We start from the raw sequence: 7,913 nt of genomic DNA, 5'->3' as shown, positions 1-7,913 counted from the left end.
GTGAGATATGCTAACTCTGATTATGTTAGTGACTTGTTGAAGTGTAGGTCACAGACATGCTACATATTCACTTTGTTCGGATGTGCCATCAGTTGGTAGTCAACTTTACAAGATAATGTTTGTTTATCTACAACTGAATCCGAGTACATGTCCATGATGTAAGGAATAAAGGAAGAGCTTTGGATGCATTGGTATGTTCAAAATCTTATTCTAAAGGTGTAGAAACATATCTTGTATTGTGAAAGTCAAAGTTCTTTGATTCTTGCTAAGAACCCTTTATATCACGATAAGACAAAGCACATTGATGCCAGGTTAAATTTAATTTCGTATATTCTGGAAGGAGACAAGTTTTCAATACTGAAGATTGATACCAAGGCCAACTAAACAAATATATTGAGAAATTCGTTGCCCAAGGAGAAGCTCAAGCTTTGCTTGGACTTAGTTGATGTTCGCAAGAGGTAAGCCGCTTGGGGGATTGATGGCAGGAAGGGAAAGGAAGTTCTTGTTATAGGTGGAGTTCATAGGATGCTCAAGTCAAGGTTGATATTGTTAAATGTGACTCGAGTATTTTGGATCATGTTCATGGAGAATTTGGAGCATTGGAACTCAACGAATCACTTGGGGTTCATGGAGCATGAACAAAGGAACGAATCATCTAAGAAAGTAATAGATCATCTGACAAAGGAACATATCAACTGCTAAATGAAGGGATCATTCAAAAGAGGGTATGGAGCACCCGAAAGAGGTTCAGAGCACTTGTGAGTGATATGAACCAAAAAGGGGACCTTATTGCGCCATATGAGAAAGGGATGGGCCAAGAAGGATGTTGTTCCGCCAAGGTGTTCCTTCTTGTGCGATGATGATTCCTCTTGTGCCATGATGGGTTCCTCTTGCACTATGAGGTATACTCTTACACCATGCATGGCCTTGTTGCGACGTGCATGTTCCTGTTGCGCCATCATGGTGTTTTTGCTCTAGTCTTTATGTTCTTGTGCCACACTTGAAGCCACTTGTGCCATCCATACACTAGTTTCCCCATCATGGCGCAAGATGGACAATCTTGGTCCCTGATGAGCCAAGTATGCTATGAAGTCCTTTATGATGCTCAAGATCGTTTAAGGATGCTCATAAATTGGTATTGCTCAAGGATTACTTCATGTTTTCCCACCATGATCGATGTTGGACCATTAGGGTTCATGATGCGCCACTTTTACATCATGATGCTCCACTATGGCACAAGGTGATCCAACATGTGTGTTGTTGATGCTCATGGCTTGTATGACATGGAAGAATGTTCCAGAATATGCTCCTTATAGTTATAACATTTTGTGTTCGATGAACCTTTAGACTTTTATTTTGAATGTGATCTACCTCTGTTTCCCCTTTTCCTCTCTTCTATCCTTCCGCTCCCTGAAAACAAACCGAAACTCGACACCTCATCTCCAACTGAAACATTCCTTTTTAGTTCCTTAGACATCATGGAGTCCTTCACATCATTCACAGTGATCATTGTCCTAATATAGAGCATGGTAGCAACGAAATTCTCATATGACTTTGGAAGAGAACATATGAGAATGAGCGCCTGATTTGCATCTCCAATCTTCACATCAACCCCTTGCAGATGCAAGATGATGTGATGAACTTATCCAAATGATCTTTCACTTGGGTACTTCTAGACATTCTGAGAGTGTACAACCTTTGCTTCTGATACAACCTATTCGTCAGTGAGTTGTGCTGGTAGTTCTCACAAAGTTTATCCCAGAGCCCAAAAGCAATTCTTTGATTCACAACCTCCCTTAGTACTTCTTTTGTCAAGCTCAATAGAATGGCATTATGAGCCTTCGTCAGAATGTCCACCTTCTTTTCAGTCGACATCTCTTTAGGCAGTGTTGCCTCTTCTTCTAGTGTCGCTGCACATCCTTGTTGAACCGGAAATGCTTTATTCTTTACCTACCATAATGTGAAGCCATTTGAACCTTTGAATTTCTCCACATCAAACCGCAACTTTGATACCGCCTGTTAGGAAGTAAAGGGATAACTAGGAAAGTGTATGCACACAACACACAATATTTACGTGGTTCAGTCAAGGTGACCTACATCCATGGGCAGGATGGGAGTACTCTTTATTTCAAAGCTCTCAAACATAGGTTACAGATACAATTTTCACAAACATTCACCTAACACTCTAGAATTCAAGATAGAAAATGATCTAGCATGAATCCCTATTTATATTTAGGGGATCAGAACTAAAACCCTAATGGGCCAAACCCATTGGCCCATAGGCCCATGAATGGTGTCAACCAATCACAAACTGCCATGCAACATCTTCTAGAACATTCTTCCATGTCATACATCCCATGAGTATCAGCAATGCACATGCTGGACCACCTTTACCGTTATGGAGCATGATGATGCACATGTGGCGCATAATGAACGCTAATGGTCCAACATTCATCATGGTGGCACAAAATGGTGTATTAAGCATGTTCATCGTTTAGGAAAACGTGGATCAACATAACACAACAAAGGAATCGAGATGACGCATCATGTACCAAGATGGTCCATGATGTCGCAACATCTTCTCCATAGTGCATCGTCTCCTCAGGATGGCGCAACATCCTTCTCTTTTCGTAACATCTCCTTCTTGGTTTCCTTGTGGCACAACATCTCATGTGTGTGGCTCAACATCCATTTCGTTGGCATAACTCCTATCCCTTTGGCCAAACATCTTCATGGATGACGCAAGATGCCTCTATATGGTGCAACATACCAAGGGACGACGCAAAATCAGTCATTATGGAACTACATATTGCTCCGTGTTTCTCCAAGTTGTTCTAAGTGCTCAAAGTTAATCTAAGTTGCTCCAAGACACTTTATGTTGCTCCAAGCAACTCTAATTTTCCCCAAGTGCTCCATTGTGATCTAAGTGCTTCAAATACTCCAAGAGCATGATCCAAATGCTCAAGTCACATTTAATGGCTCATTGGTTTGTCTAGGTTCTTTAGTGTGCATTAATTCTCCAGTCAACCTTGGATCCTCGGTATCGGTCTGGTTTGTGGTACCCTCTTATTCTTTTGGGATCTGGTACCCTTTTTCACAATTTTATTTGGTTTGGACGTTGCTTTCACTTTCATTTTTATTTTGGAGGACTTAGGTTTTGAGATAACTCTTGTAGTCTGCAGTGTGGGGCTAGGTGGGGTAGAGCGATACGGTGGAATATTGATCAAAGCCTCAACGTGAAGGGTTAAAACATGGTCAAAAATTCATATCTCATTCCAAATATAATGTGGCAGTTTTCAAATGGGTCCAAAAAGAGTTTAATCTTTCGGAAGAGTGTAACTTTTGATATATCTGCAAGCGAAAAGATTGATATCATTGTCGACGCTGACTTGAGCTTCGTTTTGCAAATTGCGGATGCATAGTGACCAGAACCTCGTTGAGGTCACTTCTATCAGATGTTCTCTTAGCGTCTTCTTCGCAATGTAATGGATGAAACTATCCCAAAGTATGGTTCCACAGTCTATAGCTTCACTAGTAAAAATTCTCCGAAGGAGATTTAAGATTTGTTTTCGCATCACATCTGTTCCACCTATTCTTCCAGATAAATAATGAATCAAATAATGACAAATAAATTGCCAGACTACTGGAAGTTTTCCTTTAATAAAGTTTGCAACACCATTAAATCTTTATTGGTAACCGATCTTGTATAGAGCCTGAAACACGTCGTCATTGCTAGGTTTCTTGAACATAGATGAAAATAGAACCCTTCGATTGATCCCTTCAAAGAATTTGGATTTTTTATGAACAACCGTTGAATCGTTTTCTAGCTTGAAGCAAATTTAGCCAAGGTCTTCTTTTGGTTTGTATGTATAGAAAACACATTTAAAGGGGATCGAAAAGGGAATAACATCAATAACATAGTCAAATGGACCAAAAGTAGGATGTTTTGGAATATAGCATATCATCAACTGGATTGCATCATCATAATGGTCATGGGTGTTAAAGATCATTATGTAGTTGCTTGATGTGATCGATAGACTAGATTTCTTAATTGTAGAGATTGAACCAACAAGTTTTGATTGATTATTTGAGACATTTGATTTCATCATTGTTACTTGAAAAGAGTGTGAAGAACTTGCAGAAACGGTTTGAGAAAGAAGAGAGAAAAATATGAAGATTGTCTCTAAGTTCAAAAAGAGTAAAGCTTTCTTGGGAAGAAAGAGAAGGCTTTATACCTCCATATTTCAAAAGTAAATTCAAACGGGAAACATTTTTTACAACTAATGAAAACCCAAGGGGTTTCTATCATTTTAAATTATTTTATTCAAAAAGAAATGATAAACATGAAAGACATTTAATTGAAAAGACAAATCTCCTTATTTTACTTAAAAATGGATAACCATGTGTCGACGCCAATTTTTTAAAAGATGATAAAGGACAAAGTCATCACATGAATCAGACTAAAAAAAATCCTTTAGAAAACATATTAATCTGGTCCCATTCATTATATAGTACATACCCTTTGAAACTTTATTTATTGCTAATAGGAAAAAGACTTCTCTGTTCTTGAACGGAGAACTGAAGTATGATGTGTCGACTGCAATTACGGTACGATCTTGTACTGAAATTCAACCTGATTGTGAGGTTTGAATATAAAAATAATAAAATGACTCGAAAATTTTATAGATCATAAATAAACTTCGGTGAACAATGTTTATTGAGGAATAATTTATGAGGTTTGTGATCAATAATTAGACTTAAGTGGATGAACTTTAAAACATAGACAAATAAATGTGCTTCAACGTTTTTGTGGTAACAAGATAAGTGAAGCATATCTATTAATTTATCCCTTCAAGCAAAATTGCGGGCCAGGATTCATTATTCCCAAAATTTCTAAAAATCCATTAGATTTTGTGCAATCAAGTGCTTTGGTGCAAACATATGCTCTTTTTTCATGTGATGTAACAATATTTCATTGTATATTACATTTGAGAATGTGATCCTTGATGAAGTGATAATGTAATTTAACGTGCATCGTCTAAGAGTTGTATATTGGATTGTGTGAAATTGCAATGTAATTCTAGGAATCTTAGTAAATTGGTACCCAAGCATTTTGTTGTTGTAATCCATGACATGTGTTTTCATCCGTAGGACTTATGAATAGCAACTGGCAACCACAACGTATTCTTCCTCTGCGGTGAAAGTGATACATAAAACTCAACAATCTTTTACCGATGAATTGATATTCTCTAGACCTGCTTTTGTACTCTAAATTATATCCCGTATGATAAGCATCTGTGTAAGCTTGCAGACCGAATTTGTTTCTTTATGGGTACCAAAGACCCAATGCTTTACTCACTTAGAGGTATCTAAATATATGTTTAACTACATTCAAATGAGATACTTTGGTATAAACCTTGTGTCTTTCACATAAACCTATTTTCAAGACTATATAAGTATATATGGTCTGCTTGTGGTCAAATATAATAGTGAAACAATCATTCCTTGTATATCTTTCAATCAAATGACTCTCCAATGGGATCAACTTTGATTTTGTAACCAAAGGCTATAGGGACCTTTGCCGAAGAACAGTTATCCATGGAAGATTCCTTTAAAAGTTTGGTGGTATACTTTTCTTGATGATTGAATATTCCTTGTGAGAGTTGCTTGATTTGTAATCCTAGAAAGAAATTGATCCCTCTATTTACTCTCATTTGAAATTTTCTTGTCATGAAACTTACAAATTCATCTACCATCACTTCATTAGTTGAGTAAAATATAGTGCCATGCACATATATTTGCACAAGCATTATATTCTTTTCACTTCAGCATCGAAAGAGGGAGGATTAATGACCCTACACTTGTAACCATACTCAACAAGAAACATAGAAATAGTTTTATAGCATGCCCTTGGTGCCTTCTTCAAACTGTAAAAAACTTTCTCCAATTTGTAAAAGTAAAGAGGAAGATCAAGATTATCAAAACATAGAGGTTTCTGTAAGTATACCTCTTCTTTTAGTTTACCATTAAGGAAATATTTTGTGACAACCCAAAAATTTCCGTTAGTTTTAACGTCGAAATTAAGTACGTCAAAAACTAGCCAAATTTATCCCAAAATATTTTTGATCAGATTTAAACCCGTTGGAATATTTTAAATAATCTTCGTCAAGCGAACCAAAATTAAGGAGGTATAATTTTAAAATTTCCGTGTTTAACGGTAGTCCTAAAAAACCCCGTTTGCGGTTGGTGTTGGGTGAACCCCCAACTAGGCCATAAACTCCACCCTATATAAGGGTTGAGTGGGTTTCATCCCCACCTTTTTCCCACCTTAGAGACACTCTCTCTACAAATCGGTTTTTTGGTCAAAAATCGCCCCTTCGAGCTTCAAATCGGTAAGTTAACCTTCCTAGCTTATTGTTTGTCTCATCTAGCTTGCAAATTCGTGGCTTAAGCATCCAAAAAACCCCAAGAACAAGCGTTTACAGTCTTGGGAGCATCCCAAAACCGTATACACCTTGAAAGAGGGTTTTGGTGCCCAAAAACCCTTTTAAACCACTTCTAATGCTTAGCAATGACTTATAGGCTTGCATGAAAGGACTTAGAACACCAAAATCATAACAAATGGGGAGTAAACATGAGTTTACGATCTAAGAACATTCTTAGACTGTAAACCTATCTTCAAGGACCATAAACACCTTTTTGGGTGTTAAACTACCCCTCAAACACCTCCAAAAGCTTCCATGAGTGCCTAGAGCCTTGTAATCCTTCATTTGATGCACCAAAACACATGATTCATGGACTAACATAATTTTATTGCCGTAAACTCATGTGTTTAAGGTAGTAAACTCCCCAAGAACATCTTCATAGACCGTAAACACCTTTCCAAGGTGTTTAAGTGCCTTTAACACCTTCATATGCTCATATAAGTGACTAGAACCTTGCGTGCATGAGTTAGAACCACCAAACAACAAAAGAAATGGACAAACATGAGTTTACGACCATAAAATCATGTGTTTACATCCGTAAACTCCTCAAGGAGTGGTCAATGAACTGTAAACTCCCTATTGTGTCCATTTTGAGCCCCAATCACTTCCTTAGTCCTTGATTCGACTCTAGCATGATTCTATGAGTGAGATAAGACCTTGAAGCATCAAAGAACACACCACCCATGAGTTTATGGCCTTAAACTCATGGGGATATGGTCTTAGGGCGGTAAACTCTATAAAGAGTTTACTCTTGAAGAGTAAACTCCCTAACTAGGCCATACACACCCATAGATACTACCCGGGACACCCCTAGCAGTTAACCAAAGTGTTTTCCGCACTTTAGGATGCATATACGTGTTTAATTAGTATTATATATATAATAATTGTATGTAAACATATGTCATCATATGTTAATAGGTCACTAAGTGTGGTCAAGTCTTTACTTGACACCGAGCACCCAACCAGTACTTTCGTTCGATCCACTTACAACAGGTGAGTTCAAACACCTGAAGTAACCTTTTAAATGTTTTTACATGCTTTTATGGGGGGGGGGGGAGGAATACAAGTTAAAACATGCTAGTTATAATATCAATCATATGTGATTGATAACCTGCATGCACAAGAATTTATTACACTTTCAGCTGTTTTACCAAGTATGATACTATAAATGGTTTTCCAAAATGTCTTTACTTGTTTAAATCTTTTCTCAGATTGTCTCTCGCGCTGTATGTTTTACTTCAAAACCAGTTACAACAGTTTTTTAAACAAAGGTTTTTCTTTACTTATATTGTTGTATCAAAGTTATATTCAAAACTTGTTTATGAAAGATTTTCAAGGATTTCCAAAGGTCTTCAAACTTATTTTACAAAAGGATATCAAGTCACGATTTTCTTAAGTTTAAAGGTTTTCCAAAGTTTTCGTCAAAGT

The sequence above is a fragment of the Lactuca serriola genome, chromosome 1, assembly GCF_051521515.1.
Source record: "Lactuca serriola cultivar US96UC23 chromosome 1, Lser_US96UC23_V15, whole genome shotgun sequence".
NCBI lineage: Eukaryota > Viridiplantae > Streptophyta > Magnoliopsida > Asterales > Asteraceae > Lactuca > Lactuca serriola.
This window is presented reverse-complemented; position numbering follows the sequence as displayed.